This window comes from Macadamia integrifolia, chromosome 9 (assembly GCF_013358625.1).
Source record: "Macadamia integrifolia cultivar HAES 741 chromosome 9, SCU_Mint_v3, whole genome shotgun sequence".
Taxonomy (NCBI): Eukaryota; Viridiplantae; Streptophyta; class Magnoliopsida; order Proteales; family Proteaceae; genus Macadamia; species Macadamia integrifolia.
Window position 1 is genome coordinate 31,016,293 of NC_056565.1, and position 22,161 is coordinate 31,038,453.

The window sequence follows — 22,161 nt, forward strand, 5'->3', positions numbered from 1 at the left end:
GATAAAAGAAATGATCGATAAAAAACCAAAACCAAAACCAAATCAAAATCAAACCGAAACCAATGCATCCTTGTTTTTTAATGTTTTGGTTTTATTCATTCTCACGCCAAAATCAATAAAACCAAACCAAAACAAAACTAGGTCAAATCGACTGATTGATAGGGAAAACACCGGGCACATGGCCCGATAGGCCAATGTTCTTTTATAGTTGTCCTTGTTGGCAACCCGACCATATGGCAATGATGATATGGCCAAAAATGATGATGTGACAATGTTCAATGTCACCGATGAGATAACAGAGCCGCATGGTGTGCATGGAGTGGATTGATACATCTATGGTAGGTGGTGTGGGTTTTCGGGTCAAAACTGATAAATCTGGCCTATTTACACTCGGGGGCATTTTTTACAGTGAAAATGAGTTTTTTGGAAAATGGTTTCTTCATGAAAAACATATATTGTAATTTATCCAGTCCAGCGCTTCTAATTTCGTCACATTCCGATACTGTATGAAGAAGTTACGACATCTGCGGTCAAAAAATTGCTTTTGTGGTAGTCGGGGTAGTTTTGGCATTGAAGATGAATTTTTTAGAAGAAAATTTTGGTAGTTTTGACATTGAAGATGAATTTTTTAGAAGAAAATTTCTCCATGTAATGATACGAGAAAAATCCAATTTTTTTAGCGCTTTTGATTTTTTCACGTTTCGATTTTGTATGAGGATGTTACAACATCAGAAAGGTTTAGGGGCATTATGGTCATTTTTTATGACTGAGTTGGAAAATTGAATCTTCTGAAAATTTGTAGAGCGTCAAGTCATGGTGTCATCGTTTTTTGTTTCTGCTCAATCAGAGTTCGTATGAAAAAGTTATAAAGGTTTCCATGGAATTGGTCGAAAAAATCCGAACCAAATTGGCCAAGTAACTCTTGGTAGGAATGATGGTTTTTAGAATTTAATTTGAGCTTACAAGGGGTTTTGTGCAATTTTATAAATCCAGGGCCTTGAGTGCTAGTAGAAAAAGTGGGTTGCTTTGGTGTGTGGAGCATACATATACTAGCACCAAAGATTCCAAATGAAGGGCTACAGTTGATCTATGAAATTTGGCTCCGATCCGATGGCTGAAAAGCTTATCAGCTTTATGAATAGTAATCAATCATTGTTAGACAACAAAAAGGTGGCTGACGCAACTGTCAGCGCCTACATCAGCGAAGTTAGTTGGTCAAATCGTGTCTTCAATTGATTCTCTATCTACGGTTTAGATTCAAAATCTTTTATATAATCTAACGGTCCATGTTAAAGATAATTCTTGTATGAAATTGACAGTCTAGAATGCGCCCCTATTGCGCATGCCACCAGCGCGGCCTATGCCACAACCGAAGATTCCATTTCAAGTGTTCTGGTTAGCCCAACTTCAAATGGCCATAACTTTCTAACCCTAAGTCCAAATGACTCTATCCAAGTTGTTGTCTCTTCGTTTTTTCATGATCTTCCTCATGTAAGTAAGAAAAAATACCTCCTTTGTTGTTTTGGCAAGAGAAGCTTACCTCCTTTGTTTGATCTTTGAATGAACATGAATGCTTGAAGATAGTTGTTCTTAGTCCATTAAAGAAGGTAGAAGAGGTGGTTTAGGTGTGTTGATGATGCATTGACTCAAAACCAAAGAGAAAAAAGAAGAAAGCAAGTGAGGGTTTGCTTGTTGTTGCTTTGAAGAGCAAGAAGGCAAGGGAAGAGAAGTTGTGAGCTCCAAACTTGTCAGTGTAAGTTCTCAATCATTCTAGGCAACTGGTTGTGAGATTCTCTAACCTTGGATTTATATTACATGCATGTATGATGATATGTATGTATGCTAGGTTAGTCATGGATGATCTGTATACATGCTAGGTTAGTTGTGGATGAACTGTAAGCATGCTAGTTAATTGTGAATGCACATGGTAGGCAGGGCTTTGACTGTAGAGCATTGATATAAGCCTAAAATTTATTGTATTCTTGTATTGTGTGCTTAGTGGGTGCTAAGCACTAGAGTGGGTGCTACACATTATACTTGCACTACGGGTGCCATCTTAGTTTCGATTTGAGAAAATTGGGTGTGGGTGTTCCCGATTGTGGGTGCAGCCAAAAGTAGTGTATTAAGTAGGTACGAAGCCTTTACAGGCACTACTCTGGTAGACAAATTGTCAAACCTCGTAAAACCCTATGTTGTGGATGTGCATATTTTTACATTATATATATTAAAGTGTGTGGAATACGGAATGAGTATGCACACTCGGAAGTGCCTATGAGAGACTGAGTGTGCATATGATTGTGTGCGAACACCGGTAATCTCATAGAAAATTTTGTTGCCTCTTGCTTCTGAGCTCCTTGGCTATCCCTTCTCTCCTCTTCTATTTAGGATTCAAGCAACTCCCCGCCACCTCTCTCTGTCTCTCTATCTCTCTCTTTCTCTCTGCCTTATTTACTAGTCCCCACCCAACCACAACTCTCTGTACAGGAAGCCACCCCACCGCCCCAATCTCTCTGTCTCCGTCTATCCATCTTTGACTGTGTTTTTGTGATTGGTGAATAGATTTTTCTTCGAAAAAAAGATTCCCCCCTTTGGGTTCTCTGCAAGTCTCTGGCAAGTCACTCTTCTCTTTAGGTAAGCAGACGAACCACTCATTCTAGTTTATTAGAAGTTCAAAACTTAATTTTTGTATTCTTAGTTGCTCATTTCTTTTGATTTAATCTACTCTCATTCAAATTTCTTCACATTGTTACTTATTTTTGCTTTCTATTCTTGTAGTATAATGCTAGCGATATGTTGAAGTCTTGAAGCTTTATTGTTTTGTGTCTCTGTTCATGATTATTCGGGACCTCAAGTGTCTTGTGATGTCGTTTTTCTATCACTTCCCCTCATCCATTTTTAACTTTTGCTGTCATTTTTGAGCTGCAATGTTGATGCATGGGTTTTGAAATTTTTTTTTTTAAATGGTCTTTTATTGAACAAAAGCCAAAACCAAACATGTAATTACAATGTAAAGGTAGTAGTTCCCTCCTAATGAGCTGCATTCATCAAAAGACCGAGGTCAAACAAACAAGTGCAGCTACAACAAAGAAGTGCATGGCTTTAGTAGGTGGCAAAAAGAGGGGGTTCCATTAGTTTTATTGCAACCTTATCCTTGGCACCATATCCTCGGTCCACATCTCGGAATGTGGCAAATACTTCCCATCAAATGTCACAACAACACGATCCTTCCCATCAACACTTTTAATTTTGTCCATGAAGTAGTAGAAGTCTATAGCTGACGTAATGCCATCACCAAACTCCTCACTGATGATCTCCTTAATGCTCTCACCAAAATGCATAACTGCTTCATTTAAATCTATAAATAGCAGGTGTGTTGACAATGGAAGGGTCGTACGACCTCATTGGAGGAGTCATCATCTCCTTGATGAGGTCGCCAATGAGGTCCGGAAGTGAAGCCCTAAGTTTAGGGGTAGTAAAAGGCTTGAGATGGGCTTGCCTCCCAATAAATGACCTACATACACATTGGTGAGTCCTGTTTCCACAATCTCACTATAAGTCTCACCAGACTTCTATTTCACAAGAAGACTGGACATCACACTTGCTTTGTTCTCCATTGTTATTGACAACAACAATAATATGATATAAGTCTTTGCTTTCGAATTTTAGCAACACAAGTGCGTTGGTTATGCAAATGCCCTCTTCCTCAATCTAACACTAATTTAAATGGTTATCTCCACTAATCCCTTATCTTACCGTTAAAATGATGTTTTTGTGGGGTAGACTGGCAGAGTCGTAGAGATGCAAAACAAACCCCCAAAGCCCCAGGTGATCGGGTCATAATTATTCATGAAATTAATGTTCAATTGTTAATTTTAGTTAGGTTTTCATGATTAATTTGACCACATATTTGGATGATGTTTGATTTTAAGGTTTTCAAGAGATGTGCACAGGTTTGATGCTAAATGGACGAAGATGGTTCAGTTTAGAAGCAAGGGCAAAGGATCAAGGGCAAAGTTGGAATTTCTAAGAGAAGAAGAGAATATAAAAATAAAAAATAAATAAAAAAGGGAAAATTTAAGTAGAGAGAAAACCCCACGGTTCTCCCTCTCTCCCTATTTCACACGTTCTTTTCTCCCTCTCCTACTTTCTCTCATCCTCCTCTCCCTTCTCCTACTTTCTCTCATCTTCTTCTCTTTCCTTGTCCAAATTAGTTTAAAAGTGTTTTTTGTCCTAATTTAACACAATCTCTCTCACCCATGCATTCCCCCCTTCTTTTTTCCCTATTTCTTCTCCTTTCCCCCATGGTTCCTATTCTTTCTCTATCTCCCACCGATTCTCTCCCCTACCCACGATTTCTCTCCAGAGTCCATCTCTCACCAAATCCCTCTCCCTTACAATACCTCCCACATTTCCCTCTTTCTCCCCTTTGTCCTAATCTAGCTCTCTCTCTCTCTCCCCTAATTCCCCTATCTACCCACGGTTCCCTCCATCACCCACACACATTCTCTCCGTCTTCTCTCCCAATCAAACTCCACCTCTATTATCACACGCACCTCTCTCTCCCCCATATATCCCTCTCAGTCCTTCTCATTAGTCACACTTTTTACACTCATTTTTTAGGACTTAGGCTGCCATATCACACCCCTCACATACATCACCCTTTGTTGGTTTTTCTTTTTTTGTTCTCATAATTCTTCTTTCTTCTTGGATTGCGCCTTCTTGTGGATGGATTTTCTTGGACAACATTGCACATAGGACACCATCATTGCATCAAGGTTCATCACCACCATCATCATTGCTGCCCTTAATTCATTAGTACCGTGAGTGGCTAGGTCTCATTTCTATCTTTAGGTTTAGATGAAGTTTTGAGTTATTGTTATTTAATTTTTGGTTGAAAGTCATACTTGATTGTTTGATGTTAAAGACCCCTTCCCATTGTGGATGATTTTAATAGTTAAATTAGTTTAGAATATTTGTCTCTTTGATTCAATTATTCTATTCAAACAATGGTATTTTATGTTGATCTGTGGCATGCACTGACGATACCCTTTAACCAATTAAACCAAGCATGCCAAGCGAAAGCGATGGATGATAGTGCTTGACATGATAGGTTATGCTTAGGGTATCCAGAGATTATATTTTTATGATTGCATTGGAATTTGTAGTTTCAATGAATCGAAGTATGAACAAGAAATTGGTAATAATATCAAAACTGATTCGAGACCTAAGGATAGCTTCTTCTCATTAATTCTTGTTCTTGTTAATTGGTTTACTTAGTTTTAATTTTAATTCTAGATTTTACAAATTTGATTTTCTAAACAACATTCACCCCAATCTTAGTAGATTTAGCCTTCTAGTTCTCTGTGGGTTCGACCCCTTTCTTACCACTATCTCATAGCTTAGTTAGTGTCTATTTTTATTCGTTCAAGACAACAATCAAATTTTGACGCTGTTTCCTGGGAACCGAAGCACGATTTGCTAAGATTGATTTAATTGTTTTGTTTTATTTTGTTTTAGTTTTAATTTCAGAATTTTTTAAAATTTTTTTATTTAGTTTAAATTTAGATTAGCCTAAGTTGTTTTATTTTGTTTTGCAGATAGCTCAGTTTGTAGAGCAAAGAAGAGTGCACCATCTTCAATCCAACTCGTTGAATTCGCAATCAGCCCTTTTTCACAGCCTGGGTATTAGCTCCTCTTTCTTTTTATTTTATTTTATATTCATGGTTGATGGTAGTTGATGCATGGACGTCGTTCTTGTCATCCCAACTTGACCAATTTGGACCCTGAAATTGAGAGAACTTTGCGTTTAATTCAAAAAAATAAAATGGCAAAGGAGAATGGACCTGTAAGACTCCCATTGAGTGAACATTTTACCCCATCGACTTATATGTCTACTTCATGTATTAGGGTTCTTGCTGTTCAGGCCACCCACTATAAGATCAAGTCCAGTATCATTCAGATGCTCTCATCTTTCTATGGACTTAATAATGAGGAACCCTACAAGCACCTGGGTGAATTTTTGGAGATATGATCCATTGTCAAAATCCAGAATTTTTCTGAAGCTTCCCTTAGGTTGACCTTGTTCCCATTTTCCCTTAAGGATAAAGCCAAGCAATGGCTTAATTCTTTGGATTCTATAGTGATTGAAACCTGGGCCCAAATACAACAGGAGTTCCCTAAGAAGTACTTTCCCATAAGTAGGACTAACCAAATCAGGCGAGCCATCAGTAGGTTTCACAAGTTGATGGTGAACAATTCCATGAGACCTGGGAGAGACTTAAAGATCTAATTAGAAAGTGTCCCCATCATGCTATACCTAAGTGGCAGTGGGTCCAATGTTTCTATAATGGACTGACATATAGATATAGACAGATGGTTGATGCTTCCTGTGGAGGTACTTTTATGCATAAAAGTGAGGATGAGGCATGGAAACTATTTGAAACTCTCAGTGAAAACTCCCTACATCATGTGTCAGCCACTAGGACTGAAACCTGCGCCATTGGATCCCAAAAGAGAGGTGGCCTCTATGAGGTAAGACAATTTGTGGCCATAAACACCAGAGTGGACATGCTTTCTAAAAAGCTTGACCGCTTATTGTCCATGGTGCAGAATTTTGGGTAATCCACCCAAACTCCCACTTATCAAGATGTGTGCGCTCCTTGTGTCAGTCCTGCACATTATGTGGGTGATTGCCCTCAAGTTGTGCAATTCCTTGAATATGTTCAAGAACATGCATAGGCTACCCAGAGTTTCTCTAAACTAGGCAATGACCCATATTCCCAGACCTATAACCCTGGTTGGAGGAATCATCCCAATTTTGGATGGAAGCAACCCAATAGTTTCCAAAATCCACCGTATAGTGGGCTCAGAGGAAAAGGTGTTGTGTGCCTTGAATGGGTTGGACGAGAATACATAGCTCTTACGCTTTCATACTCAATCCCTCATTAAGTTAGAAACTTAGTTGGGTCACTTAGCTAATGCCATTAGTAGGAGAGAGGAAGATTAATTAGCAAGTCAAGTGGTAGAAAATCCTAAGAGTCAGTAAAGTAATCGAGTTTTTCATGAACAATCCCAGGTAGTCATGACCCTAAGGAATGGCCGAGTATCAGGAACACCTGAACAGAATTCCCCTACAGAGGATTTTGAAAAAGAGATGAGTCCAGACCCCAGTCCTGAAGCTTCACAAGCTTCCAAGGATGATGAGATTAAACAAGTCGGGGGAGGTAGTAAACCTAATGTTTATATATCTAAAACCCCTTTCACTTCTTGTTTAGAATCAACTTATTTTTCTGCATTTGACAAGAAGGGCTCAATAATGGAAGAGATGATGGAATTGTTTAAACAAGTCGATATCAACCTTCTTTTAGATGCCATAAAGCAAGTTCCAGCTTATACTAAGTTCTTGAAAACTCAAAAATGTAAGCTGAAGATCCACATTCCAAAAATTGTCCATCTTACTGAGCAGGTGAGTGTTGTCCTTGTAACACCTTAAATTTTGAAGCAGTTGTTCCCTAGTGTCAGGACCTAACTGGCATATGGGAAATAGGTTGTTATCTTATGGATCACACATGTACAACAGTAGAAGGGAGAAATTGGCAGATTTAATAGTCAAGTAGGAGGGATAAAATAGTTAAAATTTATGGGAATGACCCCACACATGTCAGGTAATGTAAGACAGAGGATTAGTCTACTGGAGGTAAAAAATAAGGCAACCAGCCAGCCAGTTTGGCTAGCAGAATACTGAAAAATTAGGTTTTCTTTGTGGGGCCCACTTCTCTATAGCATTGCTCCTTGCACTCCTACCATGTGTAGGGGTCTATTTAAGGATTTTAACCCACCATTTACCTTAGTGGGTAGTGAGGCCTACATAGGGTTATGAGATGTTAAAATTTTAGATTAATTTAATTCAAGTTATAGGGTCCAACCAAACACCCCTAAGGTCTCAATTGGGCTATCCTATAAATATTTTCTATCAGCCCTAATGCCTCATTTGTGCCATATGGTTACTATTAGCAGCAAAGAAAAGAAGAAGGAAATGAGAAGAAGGAGAAAGGAGAAGGAGAAGGAGAGAAGGGAAGAAGAAAGAAAGGAAGGGGGCTTCTACACCTAGGGCTGCTATTGAACAGTTTCTGCATCCAGGGCTGGCTATTGAATAGTTCAGCCAACAGGTATGAAATTCTGCCATACAATTACAGAATTTAAACTCGTTCATCTGAATTCATAATTAGGATTAGGGATTTCAGTCCAATAAGGACTGTAATCAGATTCCTGTGCTCTAATCAGCTTCCTAGCAGAAGAATCCCCAAAATTTAATGAGGTTCTGAGACCCAATTGACTTGAAACCATCTCTGTAAACCCTAGAACAGAGGTTTTTCAACAATCGGGGTGAATTCCTGCAAATTAATTAGGGAATTAGGCTGATTATAGCTTAAATTCAGAAGTAGAACAAAATTAGATTAAAATTGGATTTTTAAAGGTGTTGATTAGAAATTCTTTTAAAAAAAAAATCAAGTATGGAGCTCAATTGGAGATAACATGGGACTTTGGTGGCTGTAACTTGATCATTACAGTTCTAATTTGGTGTTTAAGAAGGAGAATTGATTCAATTGTGCTGAAACACCTAAATTCCCATCTAAATCCTGGAATTTCTGAAATTGGAATGTGTAGATACCCAGCTTAGCTAATATACTCTCAGAGGTGGGTCAGTATGCTACCTGCATAAGCATATAAGACTCCATGCAAGGGCAGACCAGTTAGGCTAGAAAGGGAATCAATTCCTGGGCTTACAGTGTACAACAGTAGTAGTGGCAGAATTGGATTCTACAGAAAATGGGCTCCGGTAGGCTTGATCGGTCAACTTGTTAGGTAAGGCCATACCTATCGATTGGAGTTTTAGAGCCCTATATGGCTAATGCTTGGGTTTGAGTGCACCCTGTATAAGGGTGGGGTCGACAGATACGTACTTAGTGAAACTTAGCCCTGTAAAGATGATTGTGGTACGGATTCTAGAGCCTAAACCTATCACTAAATTGGCTGAGAGGACTCTGCCATAGTCAGGGAATGTATATAGGGAGTGTAAGACCATACCCCTTTATAGAAATAGTCCAATGAGGAAGAAGACTGCATTGGGAATCAGCCCAGTCAGTTGAGGTCTATGATAACCCACAGGTTGCCTTCGGTGGGTGTCTGATGACCTCTGTACTATGTGGCTTAGTCTGTTTAGACAAATAGGAAATTCGAGATTGTACGGATCAGGTTAGTGACCTACATAGGGGTTAGGGAGCCAAGTTGGTTAAGTAGGTAAGTTATTAGGAGAAATGCTGGTCAAGAATCAGTGCCTCTGTCTGACTATTGGTTTGGATTTCGGTAAGGGAGTTCAATAGGAGTTTAGGAAGCTGTGTTGTCCTTGGACGGTGAATACTAACAAGAACCTAAAATATTAATTTTTAATTAGGCACCTAAGATACTCGGTAAAGATATGGATGGACGGGAACTCAACAAAAAGGCATCACATTCGGGTATCAAGGTGAGTGGTGTTTGATTTGTTTTACGGATTTTATAAATTTCATATTTTAGAAATTGGGAAGTATTAGTTAGAATTCTTCCCTAAAACCCTATTGCTATGCTTGATTGGGGTTGGAATTCAAGTACTGTTGTTGTATACCTAACAATTCGACCCTAATTCAGGGACTGATTTTGGGGGAAATGGATTCAGCTACCCAATTTACCCAATTCATGACCAATTCTCAATTTTTGTTAGGGAATTGGGTAGTAGCTGTATTAGAAGTATGAATTTTGTAATTAGTGGTTTTCGGGACTAAATAATGACCATAACGCTTAGGATTTTCATTTTCCCATTAAGGACTTATGAAATTGAACTGAAATAGGGCTAATTAGGTGAAATTTTACCAAAGCCCTAGAATAGGAATTCATTTTAGGTTTTATTTCCATGATAATTTAATTATTTTTCTTCCTGGAATGTTGTTATGAGTTCAGTTAGGGTTGGAATACCGATTTTATGTCTATACACATCTATCCCTAACCTAAATTAAGGGATTAGATGAGGGAAATGACCCAATTCTGCAAAATTGTACCAATCCCTACCTAAAGGTTGGAATTTCTGCAGAATTAGAGGCATTAATCCCAGACACCATAATTGAACCCAGAAATATGGGTCAATGGAAGGCCTAAGTCATACACTCAAACACTATATGTCCAATTGGAACCACAGAAATGGAATTAAACTCAATTCAGACATTATAGTACACAATAGGGTCATTGGCAGAACTACATTCTATAGAAATGGGGAACCAGCAGGTTCGATCGGCCAGTCGGTTTATGCCCCACCAACCTGTCGGTTGGGGTTCCAAAATGCCGAATTGGCCATTTTCATAGGACAATGGGCTCTACATATATATATTAGTCTGTTAAATTATTATTTTAACAAGAATTAACACCCTGTGATGAGAAGGAATTGTGTTTGGGGATTTCTGTACCTAAAGTGACAGATAATATAACCAGAGGACACCTGACCCAGTGTGGACCCACTACAATAATTCCCTAATAATGGGCTTACTAAGGGAAGGTTAGGGATAGGGGATTTTATAATACAAGAAATCTCGTCAGAACCCAGGCAGAAGGGTTTACATAAAATAAACCAATACAAACAGTAGAACTATTTTTCATAAATAATTGAATCCACTATATAATTAGGGACCAAAGCTACCGGTGACAGCGTAAAGTTAATTTAGGAATCTAGAGAAAGGACATCATATTCGGGTTTTGAGGTGAGTGGGTGTTTGATTTATTTTACGGAGTATTTTGATATCTTCAGTTAGGTGTGCCATGTGAAAGGTGATGAATACCATGTTATGCATTTATTTTATATAAAATTATTTATTTCACATATTGCATGATTTTACCGACTTGGATGTGTTAGAGGTTTTGTGTATAGATAATATGTTAGTTGTGTGGTGATGTATGCAATATTGACGGACTAAGGCACGGTGTGACTGAGGTTTTTTTCGATATCGTGGTCTTAGAGGTCAGTTTTACAGCTATAGCCACAGATGTGTGTATTGATGCTATGGTTGCCATGGATGCATGCAGATGCATATGGTTATAATGACACCCCCAATGCTATAATCCCTTGCCAAGGGGTAAGGTATTGACTAATCCCACTCGGTAGTAGGTCACGGAAGACTACTATGCCCAGATACGACGTGTTGTATCTTGATAGGGCACAACATGGTATGACGTACTATACGCATGATTGTTGGACAGCATGGTAGACTGATGATGGTGTGGGATTCTAGGACTATGGGTGTCAGGGATTACTATTTAGGGGTTGGCTGGGGGACCGGGGTTCTTTCTGGGACTTGTTAACTCCTACTTGCAGCTAGCTTGCATCTCTGAGGCTTGACGTACTGGGAAGGGGATACCACCTACGTTGTTTATAGTACTTATACCTATACATATTGAGACTTAGTAACTAGAATTGATATTTATAATTAAAATGGATCATGTGGCTGTGCATCTATGGATATTATTGTGAGCGTATTGGTGTCATGATGTTGTGTGTGCTTGTATACTCGCCCCTCACTGGCCTTGTGAAGCTCACCCCTCGTTGATTACTCTTTTAGATGGTAGAACCGGTGCTGAGACAGGATTGGACTTCGATGGTGGTCGTGAGGCTTGTGTCTACGAGACATCGGGTTGCTAATGGATTTCACTGCTATTATTTAATTATTTCTATTCATGTATATATTGAAGGTATATTTAAGATTGTAAATATTACACCTGTGGGATGTTAACAAATGAATTTGGTATATTTGTAATTTATCATTTTAGTACATCACCAATGTTATTTATATGATTTTATTAGCGTACTCTGATCTTAGTTGTGATCTTGATGGCATTTGTGAAATTAAGGTACTGCATCTGTGATCCTAGAGGGTTTGGCTGACTGGATGCAGGTATCCAATTCCACATACCTTCGCCAAATTTGAGGCAGGGTGTGACATTTAAAGTCTTTGTCAAGAGTTATGGCATGTGATTTTTAATTGTGTTGATGTATTTAACAGTTAGTTAAACTTAGAACATTATTACTCTTCCATGTTGGTTAACTTTTTCACTTTGAATCTGAAATTTCCATTTTAGTGAATGTTTATGATGATCCTTGTGTAACTATGCAAGCCTTATGTGTTGAAAATGTTTAAATCATGCATTACGACTTCCTCTCTAGTAAACGGGCTACTTTTCCACAAACATTGAAATTTGCGTCAAATAGGTGGAATGTCTATATTTAAAAAGAAAAAAAAATATTTCCTTCTTAATAACCGTGCCTCTGTATTACAAACATGAAGTTTTACGTAAAAAAGTTGGATAGTTTGAGAAAAATTTGAAAACTTTGATCTAATCTTGCCTTGTAGCCTTTATGGATTGAGTAAGTAAGACCGAGGGGTGTTCTACACTTAGTTCCTTAAAGTCATCTGGCTTGAGAACAATTGACCTAAAGCTCACTACATAATCCATTTAGAAAGCTTAATAGCTTAGGAAATTGCACGGATCAGAGTAATTGTGAAAAAAGAAAAAGGAAAAAAAAGAGCATGACCCAAGTTACATAACAAAAGTGATGGCTTGTATAGCACTTGGACTTCATGACTTAGCTACGATGGTTGATTTTGAATGTAAGAGTAGAAGTTGGCTAGAGTGGATGAGGATGTTGTTCTTTGTTTAACTTTGTGTTGAATTATTGGCATACTTAGAATTCTTATTGTTGATTCATCGATGATGCTCTTACTAGATTATGAGTGGTTACATTAAGCTAATGGCACGATAACCAGAGAAATTTTTTATTGTCTTTCACTCTAGGATGAGTAAAAGTGCAAGTTGGGGAGTGTGATCGGGTCACAATTATTAATGAAATTAATGTTCAATTGTTAATTTTAGTTAGATTTTCATGATTAATTTGACCACATATTTGGATGATCTTTGATTTTAGGGTCTTCAAGAGATGTGCACAGGTTTGATGCTAAATGGACGAAGATGGTTCAGTCTAGAAGCAAGGGCAAAGGATCAAGGGTAGTTGGAATTTCTAAGAGAAGAGAATATAAAAAATTTTAAAAAAAATTAAAAAAAGGAAAATTTTAGGGAGAGAGAAAACCCCATGGCTCTACCTCTCTCCGTATTTCACACATTCTCTTCTCCCTCTCCTACTTTCTCTCATCCTCCTCTCCCTTCTCCTACTTTTGCTCATCATCTTCTCTTTACTTGTCCAAATTAGTTTAGGAGTATTTTCTAGTCCAAATTTAACACAATATTTCTCACCCACGCACTCCCCCTCTCTCTTTTCCCTATTTCTTCTCCTTACTCCCACGGTTCCTATTCTTTCTCTATCTCCCACCGACTCTCTCCCCTACCCACGATTTCTCTCTCCACAGTCCATCTCTCACCAAATCCCTCTCCCCTACAATACCTCCCACATTTCCCTCTTTCTCCCCTTTGTCCTAAGCTAGCTCTCTCTCTCTCTCTCTCTCTCTCCCCCCTAATTCCCCTTTCCACCCATAGTTCCCTCCATCACCCGCACATGTTCTCTCCTTCTTCTCTCCTAATCAAACTCCACCTCTATTATCTCATGCACCTCTCTCTCCCCCATATATCCCTCTCAGTCCTTCTCTTTAGACACACTTTTTACACTCATTCTTTAGGACTTAGGCTGCCATACCACACCCCTCACATACATCATCCCTTGTTGGTTATCATAGTTTTCCTTTCTTCTTGGATTGTACCTTCTTGTGGACGGATTTTCCTAAACAGCATTGCACAGAGGACACTACCATTGCATCGAGGTTCATCACCACCATTGCATCGAGGTTCCATCACCACCATTGCATCAAGGTTCATTACCACCATCATCATTGTTGCCCTTCATTCATTAGTATCATGAGCGGCTAAGTCCCCTTTCTATCTTTAGGTTTAGATGAAGTTTTGAGTTATTGTTATTTAATTTCTAGTTGAAAGTCATACTTGATTGTTTGATGTTAAAGACCCATTCCCATTGTGGATGATTTTAATAGTTAAATTAGTTTAAAATGTTTGTCTCTTTGATTCAACTATTCTATTCAAACAATGATATTTTATGTTGAACTGTGGCATGCACTAACGATACCTTTTAACCAATCAAACTAAGCGTGCTAAGCGAAAGCAATAGATGATAGTGCTTGACAGGATAGGTTATGCTTAGGGTATCTAGAGATTATATTTTTGTGGTTGCATTGGAACTTGTAGTTTCAATGAACCGAAGTATGAACCAGAAATTGGTAATAATACCAAAACGGATTTGAGACCTAAGGATAGCTTCTTCTCATTAATTCTTGTTATTGTTAATTGGTTTACTTAATTTTAATTCTAGATTTTACAAATTTAATTTTCAAAACAACATTCACCTCAATCTTAGTAGATTTAGCCTTCTAGTTCTCTATGGGTTCGACCCCTTTTTTACCACTATCTCATAGTTTAATTAGAGTTTATTTTGATTCGTTCACGACAGCGATGACCAGGGGACATGTATGCATGCATGCATGCATGCATGGGTTCTAATTGTATTTTCCCTTATTCACTTTTTCTTTGTTTAGATTCATTATGGTAAGATGGTTGGTTACCAGTGGTGGATGCTTTAGTTTTTGAGTGATTTCTGACGCTGAATGTATGTTGGGACATTTTTAACTTGTTCTCTATACCTATTGGCTTTTCTTGGTTTCAATCTCAATTTTTATGCTGAGTCAATTATGTCTGTTTTATTCTGTACTTCATTTGGCCATAGTTCTAAATATCAAAATCAATAATATATCATCTATCAGTAGTTGCCCTGTCCTGCCATGTTTGTTGAAAGTCATTATCAAATTTACCATCTGACTGCCACACCTTGTAAACTGACTGAGAAATCAATCTTTAGTGTGTGAAATTGGTTTGCGTATGAGTGCAACTATGATCTTGTGAAACCATGGGGAGAAGCAAAGAAAGCTTGTTAGAATCCTTGATACTTTGAAAGGAACATTTGGCACAAACCGGTAATTTTGATATCAAAAATCAAAAAAATAGAAAAAGTAACCAAAATGGAGTTTTCGTAACTTTTACATAAGAGATTAAGGAATTGATAATGTGACAATATCAGAAAAATAATAACCAGTAACCAAGCAAAGAGAGAAAGAAGGATATAGTGTCAAGGTTGTGGCATCATTGACTATTACTCATGACTACATATGAGGTTAGATAACTAGCCATGGGGGTGGATGGAATCGTGCCGTGAGTGGGTGTAAAAACTGTAATGCCAAAGAGTACCATCATCCGATTCAAAATGCCATAAAGTGTGCGAACCTCCCTAAGGGGCTGACACAATAATGGGCATCCTCGTTGTATGATCGTGCCTTAAGCATTCTTGTATAGGAAGTAGCTATCATCTGATTTCAAAATTCTTAGTATCTCGTGCATAGACCTCCCTGAGGGTGCTGGCACCATAGGGAGTATCCTCGTCACATGATTTCACTTCGAGCACAATACATGATGTGGTTAATACATACAATTGCAAACATGGGTTAGCTAAACATGTCTTAAAAAAATAAAAATAAATAAAGGGGAATATTATTGCATTTAATGGTAGCATCTAATATTGAAATTTTGACAAGTCCCTAGTGGAGTCACCACTGTGAGGGTAATGGACCCTTTATTACACCCTTTTTGAGGGGTAATGGTTGGTTTATGTTTATTTCAATATTGGTTTAATATATAGTGGCAAATTCGGAGATGAAAATTATGAAATTAGAGTCGCCACCTAGGATTAGGGCTTAGGACCTGGGGTGTGGGCCCAATCTATAGGAATGGGCCTGATATAAACTTGGTCTCATCCAATGGTTAGGGCAAGCGTCAGATTATAAAGTTGGGAAGATGTTAGGCACCCACTTCACCTTGTTGAACCGACCTTCTTATTAGATGTTTAAGTATGAATATTCCCCAATATATCCTACACCATATGCATAACTAAGTATTTAATGTACAACATTACTCAAATACTATATCAAATAAAAAGTCTACATTATTCTTACTATGTTGAGAATTGTTCGTGATCTTGACCCCTGTTTCAGTCAAGAGTGGACAACATTTCAGTCAAATAGACTTTTTCCTCACTAGAAGGTCTGACAGATGGATGTGTAAGGACTATAAGTCATCCCTGGGGAGAGTTCAACCTCTCAACATAGATTGTTGATATTGGACTTGTGCTTCTATTTATCGAAGAAAAAACCAAAGAAACATGTTTGCCCTAAAGTTAGGTGGTGGAGATTGAAAGGTGAGTTAGTGAAGTCTTTTATAGATAATGTGTTGAAGCATGAGAAGTGGAAGTGTGATGGGGATGCCAACACGATGTGGAATGAAATGATGGATTACCTTAAGAAAGTTGCTACGGAGGTTCTAGGGCTGTCTAGGGGTACTAAGTTGGCCCCTAGGGAAACTTGGTGGTGGGATGTAGAGGTTCAAGTTGCCATCAAGACTAAGAAAGATAATTTTAAGATTTGGCAAAGGATTGGGGAAGCTGAAGATAAAGAGGAAACGAGGCTAGAAATATTGTGGGGAAAGCAAGGGCGAGAAATATATGATGATTTTTACAACAATTTAATTACCAAGGAAGGGGAAAAGGCTATTTATAGGGTAGGTAAATTTTGCGAAAGCAAGAGCAGGGATCTTGACCATGTTCGATGTATTAAGAATGAGGAGGGTAGAGTGCTTGTGAATGATGATGACATAAAGAAGAGATGAGATGAGTATTTTTGTAACCTACTTAATGGAGACAACCCTAATAGGAGTGGTTCGAGTATTCTGCTTGACAATAGGAATCATAGGTATGTACGCAAGATAAAAGAGCCCATAGTTATTGAAGCCCTAAAGAAGATGAAGGTAGGGAACTCCAGGTCCGGATGAGGTCCCAATTGAAGTATGGAAGAGCTTGGGATTATGTGGGATTGTTTGGTTAACCAAGTTGTTTAACAAGATCATGAACACGAAAAATATGTCGGATGAGTAGAGAAGAAGTGTTATCGTTCCAATCTACAAAAAAAATGTGATATCGAGAGCTGCAACAACTATAGAGCCATAAAACTTAAAACTTTGGGAGAAGGTAATTGAGGTTCGTATAAGAAGAGAAACTAATATCTCTGGGAACCAATTCGATTTCATAACTGGGAGATCCACTACATAAGCAATTTACCTCCTTAAAAGGCTTATGGAAAAATCCAGAACCTACAAGAGGGATCTTCATATAGTCTTTGTTGACATTAAAAAGGCCTATGACAAGGTCCCCAAAGATTTAATCTGGTAGGTTTTAGAGAAGAAAGGAGTGTCAAGTAAATATGTGGATATAATTAAAGACATGAATGGTGATGTGGTGACTAGTGTGAGATCAGTGAGAGGCCAGGGTACTCAGTTCCCAATTACTATTGGACTACATCAAGGATCCGCATTGAGCCCCTACCTATTTACTCTTATCATGGATGACTTAACCAGGGATATTCAGGAAGAGATCCCGTGGTGTATGCTTTTTACAGATGATATTATTTTAGTCAGTAAAACTATGGCAGAAATTAACAATAAGTTGAAACTATGGAGATATACTTTGGAATCAAAAGGTCTTAAGATAAGTAGAAAGAAGATGGAATATATGATGTGTAACTTTAGTCGATTGAGGATTGATGGCGAGGAAGTGAAAATTGAGGGAAGAGAGATCCCGCAAAGTGACTGCTTCAAATATTTAGGCTCTACCTTAAACAAAGAAGGTGAGATAGATGATAATGGTTCCCACAGAATTAAAATCGGATGGATGAAATGGAGAGGGGCATCTAGAGTGTTACGTGATCGAAAGATTCCACTAAAGTTTAAGGAAAAATTCTACAGGATTGACATAAGGCCAGCTATGATGTATGGTGCAGAATATTGGGTGGTCAAAAAGTGTAATGTAGATAAGTTGAATGTGGCAGAGATGAAGATATTGAGATGGATGTGCGACAAAACCTTGAGAGATAAAATAAGAAATGACCAGGTTAGAACAGATTTAGGAATCGCCCCAATTCAAGATAAGCTCAAAGAATGTCGGTTATGATGGTTTGGGCATGTACAAAGGAGGCCTTTGGATACCCCAGTACAGAGGAGTGACCAGATGCAGATGGATTGAGCTAAAAGGGCTAGGGGCAGACCAAAAATGACCATTGATGAGTTGGTAAGAAGAGACATGCAGAAGTTAAGTCTTCACTCAAGTATGGTATCGAGCAGAGTTACTTGGAGGGCTATGATCCGGGTTGCCGATGCTTGAGTGGGATGTCCAAAAGTATTTTTTCCCTTGGATCTATGTAGCCGACTCCATTCAGCTGGGATAAAGCTGAGTTGTGTTGTTGTTATTGTTGTTGCTTGACCCCTGTTTCGGGTCAAAAAGGGGTGGGCCCCTATTGATGCATACGTGATCTTGGTGGAGGCTCCCGACTCAGGTGGGAATTGATCTTGGTTGCTTAATGCTTCTCTTCTTTGGAGAATCTAGGCCTTCGATGGTACCTCAAAAGACACACTTTACAAGAAGTTTTAAAAATTTCGACAAGTCTTCGACATGTAAAATAAAAGTCGAACCCAATTGGGTAGAGTTTTGGCCTCGAATCAAACATTGTGTTAGGACATATCTCCTAGATCGGCCATGATTGGAGTGAAGGAATGGGCTAAAAATGGAAAATGGAGGCTAATGATTAGGGAAAGAACACTCTCCACACCCTTGGCTCTCTTATGGTGGAATGGGCAAGCAATCATCAAGTAGGTGGGGGGGTCACTCCCATATTCATTTCACACTCTCAAAATGGTAAAAAAAGGGGTAAATAGACTTGGACCCATTAGTTGAGTCTTTGATGGACCTATAAAAAAAGGTATCTTTTATAGCTAGTCCATCACCCAAAAAGGCATCCATTCACGGATCCAGGGCTAAAACAAGTAAAAACGTGGGGGCAAAAACTGGTGAGTCTACTAGAAATCATAATGAGGCATTCTATCTTACTATGCATAAAGCTCCATCAGAAACTATCCCAACATCCATCAATTTATCTCATGTCATTGTTGCCTATTAAGGACAACAACGACGTGCCTGCAATGTTTGATGGATATCTCAAAGCATACTCAATGAAACTAAATGAAACCAAAGGCAGTAGAAAGAAGAATACTGAGCTAGAAACATAACTCATGAAGTGAGTAAAAGCTTTAGAGCTAGCTAGGCTCAGGTTTGGAGGAGCTAAAGTCTGCATAATTACAAAAAATGACTTGCTGAAAATCGAGTCTCGCTATCTATTCTTCAGATTCTTAATAGGTCCCCTCGACATCTTGGTGCTTCTTATTTATAGTCTAGGTGTAATTCATGAACCTAGTGATGCTTTTTGTCGAAATTCACGGAGATCTCCTTTGGGGAAAAAACCATTTGCTGAGACAGAAATAAAGATATTAGGTTCCTCCCAAGATAACTAGAAGTTCCTACCAATAAGAATCCTAATGAACCTAAAAAAAGGATAAGGGCCCAGCAGAAACTACTTAGTTTTTGAGATCTCGCTATAAGTTCTATTTATATACATTTTGATAGTTGGTTCATACTAGATCCACTTTCATTTTATTAGAATTGAGAGAATAATAAAAAAATTATGATCTCCAAAGAGTTAGGGTTAATGTGGTTATCAATGGCTGCATTGGAGGTGGACTCCACCATGCCACTAAATATTGAGATGTGGTACTGATACGCTCAAATTAGTCACCTAGTGAAGCAAGAAAAAGTGGCATCCAAGGGAAGGGCACATGGCGCCCAATCGAGGGATACCCACTATGACCATGACTCTAGAGATCAGAAAGAGGGCGAGACTAGAGTCCCCTCAACTGATAGAGGCCGTGAGGACTCTAACTACCTGAGGAGAAGGAGATAACCTGATAGGGGATATTCCCCACGAAGGTAGGAAGACGTATCCCAGTCATAGTTATTAAATTCGGATTCGGGAATTATTCGGATTAATTCGTTTCATTAATTTAATAATTCGGTCAAAATATCGGTAAAAAAAACGAAGATAATAAAATTCGAGTTCGAATTCGGATTTAGGAATTATTCATTTACAAAATTAAAAAGTGGACGAAAAATTCGGATGTTATTTTTAATATTTGCAATACTTGTTTCATATTATCTATCAATTATCATATGTACATAACATACAAATGATATAAAAATAAAAAATTTTTATTTTAAAGATTAAAATATTATATTTAGCTCTTTTTATTTTTCTAAACTCATTTTCTATTACTCAAATAATTGAATTAGCGAAAGAGAGATTGAGAGGTGGGACTGAGTACAAATTCAGCGAAACCCATGTCACCCACCATGCATGTTCACTTAAAGACTAGAGAGAGAGAGTAACGACTGTAAGACTTAGTCAAACCAAAATGGGGTGAGAGATTTTTTTATTTTTTTTGTACAAGTGTGAGAGATTACCTCAAGAAAGATAAGCTTTGTAGGTTTTTGTTAAAAAAAGAAGAAAAGTAATATTAGGATAATAAATGCATTATAATCACACTATTTTCTAAAGGCTTATTGACTTATTTTTTTTACATGGGATAAAATTTGGTTATAATTCAGATAAAATTTTGTTCGGCCAAATTATTCATGAATTTTAAAAAAGTCTATAAAATTCCAAAAAAATTATTTGATATGGATTCGGATAAAATTATTCGTAAAATTCGATAAAATTTTGTTTCGGCCAAATTATTCGAAATAATTCAGAGAATTTAATAACTAGGATCCCAGCAGGACTCGAAAAAGGGGGAATCCTATAAGAAGGAACCCTAAAAGACAGAACGAGTAAGTCAATACCTTCACACCATTACTCCTGAAAACACTGTTCTACGAATCTCTAACTTAGGCGTCGGAGGACTAATCCCAGAGCACGTTCAGACCTTTGCCTTATGTGCTTGTGCAGGATCGGCACTCAACCTCATACAGATTCTCGACAATAACAGATTGGCATCGTCTGTGGGAACGATAGAGTAATGGTGGGAAACACCTTCAATTGTAAAAAAACAAGAGCAGTGTCGAGCATAAATATGAATGAGGGAGAACCTTCAGAATATCTTCCCCCCTCGACGAATATCGGTGAAGAACAGGGAAACAATGATCGAGAAGGTTTTGTGAGGGACTAGTGCTCGGTCGGACATTCGGTGCGTAGAGACAGTAATCCTCCACCCCCTCCTAGGGTGCAAGAATATGTGATTAAGGAGCAGTTTGATGTCCTTCAGGAGAAGTATGACCAAATGGCAGAGAAAATAAAGGAGGTCTCCAAGGTTGTCTCTTAGAAGACCAATGGAGCAGTGCAAGGCTCCCATGTCCAGCCAAAGCGAGTTCAAGACAAGGACTTAAGTAGCTCAGGGTCGATAAGAACCGATCGAAATCCTCAAAATCGATCAACAAGGGAAAGGCCCAAACCTAAAGAAAGGACGCGGCACGCCATAGGGGTTAGGCATGAAGAACCACGCCAAGGAGACGGTCAGAGACATAAAGACCTAGGGTTGAAGCAGATGATCCTAGAATTGAAGGACGAAATCCGGACCTCACTAATGACACAGCTCTAGCTGATGAGGTTATGAAGGATCCACTCCCGGTTGGGTTTCATCTACCCAACTATGACACATACGACTGGTCTGGGGACCCCGTCGATCATCTGAAAGGCTTTAAGGTCATGATGTAGTTCCACCGGGTCTCAGAAAACATCATGTATAACACCTTGCCGTTGACATTCAGAGGAGCTGTAAGGCTATGGTACAACTGCTTGTTGACGAAATCAATTCACAACTTCAGTGATTTGAGTTACCTCTTCATGAAGGGATTCTCCGGCAGCCAGACCCTTCAAAAGACCACATTGAACCTGACTAACGTCAAACAGTATGAAGGGGAGTCACTGCAAAATTATATGAAGCGCTTCTAGCAGGAGAAGATCACGATCAGAGGTTTGGACCCGAAGGAAGAGTTTATGGACCTGTTGGGAGGCATCAAAGAAAAAGAGCTAAAAATGTCTTTGGCGAAGCATACACCAAGGAACTTAGCTGAGTTGAGGG

At 38.5% G+C, this 22,161-nt stretch overlaps 1 pseudogene; it reads right to left on the reverse strand.

Moving 5' to 3' along the window:
• Window positions 1-3,134: 3,134 nt before the first annotated feature.
• Window positions 3,135-3,614, reverse strand: LOC122088458 (annotated as a pseudogene).
• Window positions 3,615-22,161: the final 18,547 nt, after the last annotated feature.